This window comes from Mirounga angustirostris, unplaced genomic scaffold, assembly GCF_029215605.1.
Source record: "Mirounga angustirostris isolate CCGP_5_RB_7025 unplaced genomic scaffold, mMirAng1.0.hap1 SCAF_1, whole genome shotgun sequence".
NCBI classification, from domain to species: domain Eukaryota; kingdom Metazoa; phylum Chordata; class Mammalia; order Carnivora; family Phocidae; genus Mirounga; species Mirounga angustirostris.
The window spans coordinates 159,332,666-159,342,973 of record NW_026991709.1 but is presented as its reverse complement, the minus strand read 5'-3'; the positions used below and the strand labels follow the sequence as shown (position 1 = coordinate 159,342,973).

General features: G+C 44.0%; 1 protein-coding gene across 7 annotated transcripts in view; it reads right to left on the bottom strand.

Annotated features, from left to right (window-relative positions):
- The window catches only part of RAB7A (RAB7A, member RAS oncogene family), an 89,652-nt gene extending 79,377 nt beyond the window's left edge, over positions 1 to 10,275 (bottom strand). For 4 of the 7 annotated variants that reach the window (XM_064591360.1, XM_045904223.3, XM_045904226.3 and 1 more), the window contains exon 1: positions 10,059 to 10,275. The gene's annotated coding sequence lies outside the window, so the exon portion shown is untranslated. Of the gene's footprint in view, positions 1 to 9,414; positions 10,004 to 10,058 lie in introns of those variants that run through there. The other 3 variants (XM_054504546.2, XM_064591375.1, XM_054504547.2) reach the window with 2 other exon arrangements.
- Between the last annotated feature and the right edge of the window lie 33 nt (positions 10,276 to 10,308).

Sequence of the window (10,308 nt, the reverse complement as noted above, 5' to 3'; positions counted from 1 at the left end):
AGTATGTACTGACAAGGAAAGGTGTGCAGTACATACAGAAAAATTTTAAAAAGCAAGTTACAGAAGAGTGTGTACTGTATCATCCCATTTAAATATAAACATGTAAGTCTGGAAGTATAGCCACCAAATTATCCAGAAGTGTGATAGAGAACTATTCATTTGCTTCTGTAATTTAGAAACAAGTCCATTTTAGAAAAAATCTAACCACCTAGGGATTCCTGGGTGGCTCAGTTGCTTAAGCATCTGCCTTCGGCTCAGGTCATGATCCCAGGGTCCTGGGATCAAGTCCGGCATTGGGCTCCTTGGCTCAGCGGGGAGCTTGCTTCTCCCTCTGCCTGTCACTCTCCCTACTTGTGCTTGTGCTCACGCTCTCTCTCTGACAAATAAATTTTAAAAAGTATCTTAAAAAAAAGAAAAATCTAACCACCTATGGTGAGGTTACTTTTGCCCCTCAAAGTGAATGAGCAGGGCTCCTTGTGGGTGATAGCTTCTGAAATGGCTTGAAGGGTCCTCAAAGTTTCTGATGGTGTCATCTTGACAGTTGGGATACTGCAAAAGCCACTGCAGTATGATCAAGAGCCAAAGAAAGCCAAAATATGAAAGGATCTTGAGGACAGCCAATCCGCTACTCTCATCTTTCAGAAGTGGAAACGGAAGCTTAGTTAACTTACTTAAGAATCATGCTGTGGCCCTGCTTAAGGAAGTCTCCCAGTCCTACAGCTTCTGGCCTACTGATTTCAAACAAACGTGAATTTACAGGTATTTCTTTTTTTCAGCCAGAGAACACAACAGATGAGAACACACACACACACACACACACACCCTAAAAGCCACCTGGAGCAGAGAACACAACAGATGAGAACACACACACACACACACACACACACACCCAAAAGCCACCTGGAGAATATATTTTCAGTTCTTTCCTCCAAATGATTAGGGAAAACAGATAAATTAGTATCTACCCTGAAGCCCCTCTCCTAGAGTAGGCAAGACACATATATAAAATGTGTGTAAGACACATATACGAAATACCAGTCATAGGCATTCAGTGAAAGCTGAGAATGGTATGGGCTGACGCGGCCACAAACAGCTTTAAAAATGGAGCTGGTGGTACCTGAGCCAGGCAGGATGCCAAAAGACAGAACCCAGAAATGAAGGGAAGTGGCAGGAACCAAGCTTAAGGAAACAGGGAACAAAGTGTGGTATGGAACAGGTAAGTAAAACAATACAGGGTGTGCATCAGAGAAAGGACAAAACCAGGAAGACAAGCTGGAGGCGGTTTGTGGAGGGACATAACCAAGGGCAATGGAAAACCAGGGGTTCTGCAGGCAGGGAAGGAAGAGGACCTAAGGAGTATTTTTAAGACTATCTGATAGCACCTTCCAAGGGGGACAAGGCGTGGGAGGGTGAGAAATCAGTTAAAAGACAGCTCGTAAGTCTATAGGTTTCCAACACTGAAAACACGGAAGGCAAGGGAACGCTCACTCAGATTCAAATTGTTTCTTTCACACCTACTTCTGCAAAGGGTACTTCGAGGCACTTAAATTGAGATTATCACACGTCATTTAAAAGAAATAAATTTCTACAAAAAAAGAGAGAAAGATTTCTTAGGATAAAAAGGTGATCTGTGAATAAGGCAACTTGGTATCCTTTTCTGCATTTAAACTGCCAGTTGATGGGAACAACAATCTACAAGTGAGCCATTCATTCCCCAACAGCTATTACTACAGCAAGCCACTGTAAAACTGGTACTATTTCCCAAATATTTCCAACTCTGTGCTTTCCAGGTCCACAGTAGAATCACACTCCTTAGTTTCTTGTATGGTGTGACTCATTCTGGCCAGTGAGCTGTAAGCCGAAGTGACGTGTCATCCTGGGCTGGAACATTTAACTGCAGGAGAAAGACCCTCCAGTAGTTCTTTTTCACTTTGCCAAGACACCCAGCAATATTCCATATCATGGCTGCTCCTTCAACTGATGTAGGAATGATGCAGAGCCCCTGGAAAACTCATGCTGCACATGCTGCACGAGCAGAAAATAAACCTATGTTGCTTTCAACCATTTTGAGGTGATTTGTTGCTGCAGAGTAACCTAGCCTATTCAGTCTCGTATTGCTGGAAAACTGACTGCCTGAAAACTTATATTTCAAAAGAAACAGAATCATCAAAACACCTTTCATTTTTTAAATTTTTATTTTAAAGATTTATTTATTTGTTTGAGAGAGAGAGATAACAAGTGAGAACACAAGCGGGGACGGGGGTCGAAGAGGGAAGCAGGCTCTCCACGGAGCAGGGAGCCCGATGTGGGGCTCGATCCCAGGACCCCGGGATCATGACCTGAGCCGATGGCAGACGCTTAACCAACTGAGCCACCCAGGCGCCCCAAAGCATCCTTCTTTTAAAAAAAAAACCCTAAGTAAAACTGAACAATAAAATTTACATAGGCTGATCTTCCAGATAAGATGTTACTTTTCTCACCGCTATTAGGGTTAAAAAAAACATCTGATAACTTGGAATATGAAACGCCAGTCCCAATACTGAGCACTTCCTTTTGGGTCATTTCCTTATCTGGAAAGAGACAGTCACAACTCATCAGCTGCTTGGATTGAACTCTGAAGTGAAGCTTAAACAAGGTAACAGCTGATCTCCATAAGAGACTGATTATATATACACTTTGTTCCATGTATCAGTCATGGGGTGGGTGTGGGGGGGGGCGGGAAACTAAAGCAACTTTTACAAAGAAGCAAGTTCCTGGGAAAGCAATTCCTGTTGAGGACTTTGCAGTCCAGCCCAATAGATTCTTGACTATAATGCACCCCACTGCTCTCAAGCTAAGGCAGGTACCAAACCAAGAGCTGAGTCTTTAGCTAGGGACCTGGATGATGGTGACTTTTTTTTTTTCTTTTATGGTGAAACAGACTGGAAAGCAGAGAGCTAGTATAACAGTTACACAGAACTATTCTCAATAGCTCAAAGCTTTTGCTAGTAACTGTAGGTTATCTCAAGCATTTACCCAGTAAAATAGATTGTCCATAAAGTGATAAGAGGAGCCCACAATGGGCTGGCTGGCTAAAGAGTAAAACCATAAACTGTTTTTTCTCCATCCCATCCGTCCCAAGCCAACTCCTTTTAATCCATGTTAAAGACACTTCTGAGGAAGGACCTCTTTGAAGGCTTAAACACATTTGTATTTGAGTCCCAGCCCCACTAATCTCTCAATATGTGTTTCTCTAGGTAAATTATAACATCAAAGTCATTCCTTATTCATAACTGGGGTACCACCTGCCTTACTCAATAGGGCCGTGAGGTTCAAGTGAGAGGATTATGTCCTATCCTAGCTTTATCTAGTGAAGTATCACTTTGTTAAACATAAATCCTTCAAGAAGGCACTTGAGTGCCTCCCCTCCCCCACTCCACCTGGCCCCCATACATATATGGTCATTCCCAATTTGGAGATGCTGCAGCTACTCCATCTACCTTAGCATTTCCCTACCTCCATTCATTTGCTTATGTCATTCCCTCCAACTATAATGGGTTTCCCCAGTCTTGCCTCCATACCAAAACTCCACTCCACACCTCTAGCATTTTCTTTAAGCTGTTTTTATGACTCTTATCCGCCTTGTTTTTACAATTATTCCTAAACCTCCAGTGATCTTTATTTTATACTCCCCACAGCTGCCAGCAGTATTTTCTTATACCAGACAATAAAAATCTGTCAAATGAACATAGAACACAGTTTAGCATTCAGGAAAGCTCTACATATTAATCATTGGCCCAGAAGCATAACTTATGTGCTACAAATAGTAACTTACTATGTGAAGTTAGAACTGGAAAAAAAAAAATTTTAAGTTTACTGAGTAGTATCTCAAGATCCATCCTAGAAGGATTCATCCCTGCCCTCCAGGAGTTTAGAGTGGGGGAGGGGTAAAATCATGTAATATTATTCCAACCAAACTAAAGTCTAGAGCAGATGTACAAAAAAGCTCAAGATCACTCAGCCAGAAAGCTGCTGGTCAAACACCAGTATCTAAAGGGACAGTCAGACCATGCAAACAGGCCTATTTCTAACATGTGTATGAAGGAATCCAATATTTTAAGAACTCAAGTGCAGATCAAAGAAGAGTTTGAAGGAAAGCACTGTTTATTATGGCTAGATTTATAGCCCACAGATGATACTTTTAGGCCAATTCCACCACCAGGAATGGATCCAGATTATAAATGCAAAAACTAATCCACAAGGGCAACTATGGAGGACTAACCACTCACTAGGCTGAAACCATTCTGCTTTTCTTTTCTTTTTTTTTTTTAAGATTTTATTTGTTTATTTGAGAGAGAGAGCACATGAGAGGGGGGAGGGTCAGAGGGCAAAGCAGACTCCCTGCTGAGCAGGGAGCCCGATGCGGGACTCGATCCCGGGACTCCAGGATCATGACCTGAGCCGAAGGCAGTCGCTTAACCAACTGAGCCACCCAGGCGCCCCCATTCTGCTTTTCTAACCCTAACGGATTTACAAAACATTTACAAGACATTGTCTCAAACTATAACACACTCAGCTCCAGAAACAACTTCTCCACTCCCTCAAGGACTACCTACACTGGTACTGAATGGGGCCATAAAAAAACAGGTTCCTAGCAGAGGGGCAAAAAAATGAAAAAGAAGACAAGTGTTAGCAAAGATGTGGAATATTTGGAACCCTCAAATACTGCTGATGGGAGTGTAAGCTGGTACAACAATTGGATAATTGACAGTATCTACCAAAGTGTAACAGATATTGGCATGGGATGAAGTGTATCCCCACCAAATTCATATATTCAAGTCCTAACCCCCAACACCTCAAAATGTGATGATCTTTGGAGACAGGGTCTTCAAAGATGTGACTGAGGTTAAATGAGGTCATGAGGGTGAGCTCTAATCAATATGACTGATGTCCTTATAAGAAGAGATTAGGACCCAGACAGGTATAGAGGAAAGACCATGTGAAGACACCCATCTACAAGCTAAGAAGTCTCCAAACAAGGGGCGCCTGGGTGGTTAAGCATCTGCCTTCGGCTCAGGTCGTGGTCCCAGGGTCCTGGGATCGAGCCCCACATCGGGCTCTCTGCTCGGCGGGGAGCCTGCTTCTCCCTCTCCCTGCCGCTCCCCCTGCTGTACTCTCTCTGTCAAATAAATAAAATCTTAAAAAAAAAAAGTCTCTAAACAAATCAACCCTACCAACACCTTGATCTTGAGCTTCTAGCTTCCAGAATTACAGGAAAATAAATTTACTTTGGTTAAGCCACGCAGTCTGTGGTATTTGTTACAGCAGCCCTAGCAAAAGAATATAAATACATACCCTAAAACTCAACCTTTCCACTCCTCGGTATTAACATAATAGAAATGTGTACATATATTACTCAGAGGCAGACATAAGAACATTCATACAGCATTATTTGTAACAGCCATAAATTATAAGCTACACAAATAAACATCAATAAATTAATACATGATGGTATACCACATAATGGAATACTTCTCAGCAATGAAAACAGTTTACAACTGCACTCAATACAAAATCTCAAACAACAATGGATCAAAGAAACCAGACACAGAAGAGTACACAGCGTATAACTCCATTTATACAAAGTCCAAATCCAGCAAAATCACACCATACTGTTAAAAAATCAGCAGACTCTTTACCCTAGGAGGAGGGGAGGATAATGACTTGAAGGAGGCACAGGGGGGCTTCTAAGTTTATAAAAATTCTCCAAGTTCACTTATTTGTGTGCTTTTCTGTATGTTCTCCTTCAAAGTTTACTTATAGAAATGAAAAATTATTTAAAAATAAGGGCAACACTTGGGGTGCCTGGGTGGCTCAGTCGTTAAGCGTCTGCCTTCGGCTCAGGTCATGATCCCAGGGTCCTGGGATCGAGCCCCACATTGGGCTCCCTGCTCCGCGGGAAGCCTGCTTCTCCCTCTCCCATTCCCCCTGCTCGTGCCCCCTCTCTTGCTCTCTCTCTGTCAAATAAATAAATTAAATAAAAAGGTTAATCGTATTGGCTTTATCACGCATTCTCAATTACCCGAATTAAGAGTTCATCAAATGGAAATAAACTTTTAATTAAAATTGCATGCAAAAATAAGAAACCAACAATGTAACTATTTAGATCACAATGTAATTTTTAAAGGATTACTGAACTGAGCTAGGTAACTCCAGGAAAGCCAGTAAGCAGCGAGCACAAGGCCATCTTGAAGGGTCAGAGAGAACAGAGAAGCTCCTTCACCGTGTCTGGCAGCAGTCACACAAGCATGTTCATTTGAGAGTCAAGTGAGGTTACAGAATTCCTAACACTGACCAGGTCCCCAGGCCTCCCTTAATACGCTTCCTCAGATTTGCTCTGCCCCGACAGCAAGCAGTCCAAGTCGACCAGGAAATGGACAACAAAATCAAACTGATCTCCACGGCAGTGATGACGTCACCAAAACAGACAGCCCAGGAGAGGCTTGAGGTCCCCTGCATTAAGTACTGCATCCTCAGGCAAATGAGCAAGGCCAACACTGTATGTCACCACTGGAACTAACTCCCAAGCTTTCTTCCTCCCCCACAGAGACATTTTGCAAGTAGCTATTCTTAAATTTGTTTTTGAAATCACAGCCTGAGTACTAAAATTGAAACTAGTCAGAGGCACTGCTAAAAAGCCTGTTCTGATTTCATCCACCACACATCACTTTTACCTTTGATTCACAAATCACACTGACCACGATGACCATTAAGAAGTTTTAAAACATTAATGCAAACTATTTTTCTGTGTTTAGGAAAAGGCAGAAAATAGAAGGAAGATGTGAGAACAAATAACTGAAGAAATCAACACGTTAGAACAAATAACTGAAGAGATCAACACGTTGTAAAATGTGTCTGCAGCAAACTGCAGACATAGAAGCACAGAGATCTATTAGATGGCATTAACAGATAAATGTTTGGTAACACAGGAATGGATGACAGAGAATACAATGGCAACCTTACATGGGAGATAAGAGTCAGCAGAAAGCCAGCAGCCGCACACGTTTGGGGGGGGGGGGTGCTCATTTCTAGAGCTTCAGTCTCCTTCGGAGGATGACAGCAGTACCAAGGGGAACCACCGTTTAGCCTTACTCAGGAGGACTCCTCCTCCTTCCTCCCCCAGGAAACCTTGCCTGTGGTAACTCCTAGTCTAATACCTAGTCAAATCCTTGGCCTTATTTGTTGAATTGCACAGATGCAGAGTTAAACAATTTTATCATAGGAATAATAGTATATATTTATGTCAAATCTCAGAAAGGAGCAATGCATAGAAGACTATCACAAGAGTGTGGTCTGGGTTTGCTACACCTTTGCACAGAAAGGCTAATACCAATATAAGGGAAGAAATGATATTAGCGCAATTCTCTTTGGAGATTTATTAGAAGCTTATCAAACAACCAAAACCTTTTTGCTTCACTTGGTGGTGGGGTCAGGAATCAGATTCAAAGCCATACTTTATTATAAAGCAATGCTCTTTTTATGGGATTTGGGGGCCTAGGCCTGGTAGACACAAACAAAACATAATAAAACAATCAAATGCCCAAGTGATCACTAACAATTACCTGGAGATATATACTAACAAAACTATTTTTAGAGTGCTTTCTCCTACATTCCACCCTTCTGTTTGTTTACTCATGCAGTTCTACCACAAACACAAAACTCAAATCTCCTTTTAAAGAAGGGGAGCCAGAGCGGTTGCAGGAGATAGGGTGGCATAGGGCTTTATTTAGTAAACTATAACTGGTGGGCACTATATTAAACTTTCTTCATCAGCTAAAGAAAAAAAAATCCAGCATGCCAAATGTGCCTTTGCTCAAAGAGCAGTGCAACAGCAAACATTTGCAGTGTCAAATAGCAATGACATGAACTCCCTCAAGTGAACAACAAAATGCCACTAGAGCCAAAGGAAAAACAAGTTTAGCGTCCAAGGTTTCTCTTCCAAAGACATGATCAATTTGAAACTGTAACATTATCTTCTATACTCTCAAGAGCAAACTATACAAATGCTATTACGATTAACAAAGGCTTCAAGTTGGCCAGAATACCAGACTGCCTACTATGGATTCACTTGCAGAGATGAGAAACAACTCCTCTTTCCAAAAGCCTCAGGTTCTACCACCAAGCCATTCCACAACAGAATTCCTGGCCATGATCGCACATCATTTTTAAATTCCTTTAGGACAATAACCACACCTATCTCCCTGAGTCAATAACCAGTAATGCCTAATACTCAAAACATCTCAATGAATGAAAAGGTGCTCATCATTACTCTACTCTACTCTCTAAATTTAAACATTATTTAATTTAAGACTACCATACTTATTACTCACTTAAATACATCATATTTTTAGGTATGCAGAGTTAAAAAAAAAAATTAGAATACAACAGGGTTGGGAGGACTAAGCTTTAGCTTGGACAGTATCTTCAGGAGTACTCACAATTCACCTTCCAGTTCTTAGACTCAAATCTGAGCAAACTCTCCCAAGTCTGAAGAGAAACACACTAATAGGAGACTCTATTAATCCATGGATGAGAAGTCATGCGGCTAATCAGCTGCTTAAGTCACAAGGAAGAGACAAGAGCCTGTTCTTTTGTAATCCAAAGAGAAGATAGAGTATTTTCAACAGGAAGGAACCAACTGGCTAGATACCCATGTACTAAGGTTTTAAGAAAGGTTCACATGGCAGGATTGCCAGGCTTAATTCGTTTGACAAAACATTTACGTAACAAAATTTTTCAGACCTCATTTAAGCACTTGATAAAACTGTAGAGCTTCTAATACTGGCACTACACTACAAAAAACCTGTGTTAAAAGTCACAACCGCAAATGGAGTATCTTATGATTTTAAGGTAGAACTAAGGTGGCTGTAAGGTAGAACCAGAAGAGGCTTTCAAATGTCATCAACTAGAAACAAAGGAGGCAGAGAGAGGGAGATACCAGGTGGCAAAAGACAGATCACAAACTTCTGGAGCATCGGAAAGCAGTACAACCCAGAGACTGAGTACAGTACTCTGGAGTCTGATTGCCTAGGCTTGAATCTTCGCTCCTTAACTTATTAGCTGTGTGACCTCGGACAAACAACTTAACCTCTCCGTTCTTTGACAATAATGGTACTTGAGGGCTGTTCTGAGCATTAAACATAAAAATCTGTGCAAAAGTTTTTGGCGCGCTGCCCAGAACACAACCAGCGCTCAAATGTTTGCTATTATTACTCTCAATTTTCCACTTTTACGAACCACTAGGCATCAAGCTTTGATTTAAGGCAGTATGAGGTCCCCGACGCGGTGGCGTCCAAACACAGCTCTACAGCCAACCACCAACTTTCCCCCAACAAGTTTGAAAACTTCCTTCGGGATTTACCACAACATACTTACGACAAAAAGCTCCCTGTCTCCCAGAGCCAGAAGCGTCTCATGTGTATACAAGTGCTTGGGGCGAGCCCAATGCACGTGACCTGACTCACTGCCTTGACTCAGTTGCCGTCAGGGAACCTCTCCCACTTAAAAGGGTCAGGCTGTTCAACTGAAGACACAGACGGGAACGTGGCTCAGCCGTGGGAGCCTGTTAGCAAGGCCCGCACGGTCGGCGGCGCCCGGGACAGCGTCCCCAGACAAGGCAGCGGGCGCGGTCGGCTCCGACACACTCCGGCTCGCTGCTCCAAGGGACTCAGCCCAACAGCGCGTCCCGCCGCGGCGCAGGCCCCCAGTGTCCAGAGGCCACCCGAATCAGGAGACACTCCGGGTCTCGACGCTACCAGCAAACACGGCGTCCGGGATCGCCGGCCCGCGGTCGACAACCCGGCCAGAGGGCACACCCGGCGACCTCTGACCTCCCCCCAATCCCCCAGCCGGGTGCGGTCCGGGCCTGCTCTTGGGCCCTGAGCGACGCTGGGTTTCCCCGCGAGGCCTGCGTGGGCCCAGAGCCTGCCCAAGGTACGGACGACGCGAGGCCCAGGCGAACGAGGAGCTGAGGAGGGGGATGGGGCCAGGCCACCGGCCAGGCTGGGCCCGCTGCTTACCGCGGCCGCTCCGTTGGGGGCTCCGGGCCGGACGCGTCGCTAGGGCTCCCACCGAGGAGGAGGTACAAGGGAGGACAGGAGCTGAGGAGAAGTTCAAGTTCCGGTTCCGGCTCCTGCTGACTCCTCGGCACTCCCCAAGCCTTCAACGCCGCCGCTGCCGCCGCCTCGAGCTTTATGGCCAAGACTCCGGCTCCGCTCCCACTTCCGCCACCGCCGCCGCCCGGAGCGGAAGTACCTGTCACGAGACTCT